Source organism: Gossypium arboreum, chromosome 13 (genome assembly GCF_025698485.1).
Source record: "Gossypium arboreum isolate Shixiya-1 chromosome 13, ASM2569848v2, whole genome shotgun sequence".
Taxonomy (NCBI): Eukaryota; Viridiplantae; Streptophyta; class Magnoliopsida; order Malvales; family Malvaceae; genus Gossypium; species Gossypium arboreum.
The window spans coordinates 101,012,544-101,013,330 of record NC_069082.1 but is presented as its reverse complement, the minus strand read 5'-3'; positions in this window follow the sequence as shown (position 1 = coordinate 101,013,330).

Here is a 787-nt window from a genome sequence, read left to right as displayed (position 1 = left end):
ATGTGGTGCTCCATCGACCCACATTGTAAACACGTTCCCAACCTCATCCAACATTGGCCCAAATGGCGTCTACCACGATCTCTATATAGTTGAGCCACAGTAGGAGCAACTGGAACCCCAACTCTCGACGGCCCATCAGATTTGGCCTATTTTTTAGGCTTTTGAGTAGAACTAAAGGGCTCCAAATCCTTCTTATTCTTACCCTTCTCACGCTCCCTATTTTGGCGCTTAACACGCTTAACCTCTTCAGTGATCTTTACCTTGTCCACCAATAAGACAAATTCTCACTCCTTTTGTGAAGCTATCAAACCCTTAGATTATCCTTTAAACCTTTAACAAAGCAGACACTCAGTCGATACCATTCCACAATCATAATGACTCAATCTCAGAAATTCGGCCTCATACTTAACCATAGTCCTATCCCACTAGGTAAGGTTCATAAACTCGTATCGATGAGTATCCATATAACTCGCCCCCACATATTTACTATTGAAAGTGCTCTTAAACTGATCCTAAGTAATTTGATTCAGCTGAGTACCCTCCTCAATTGTTAACCACAACTAATATACCTCATTGGGAAGCAAAGATACTGCACCATTCAATTTCTACTCAGGGATACAGTCAATATAATTCATAATCCTCTTGGTGGCCTCCAACCAATATTCGGCCACAATCGAGGCAACTTCAGTGATGCCCCTAAATAACTCCATGTAGTTAGACTAGAGTCGTTCAGTTACCAATTCACGGCTCCCAGAACTGGAATGGGGTCTAGCGACCTTCTCCAACA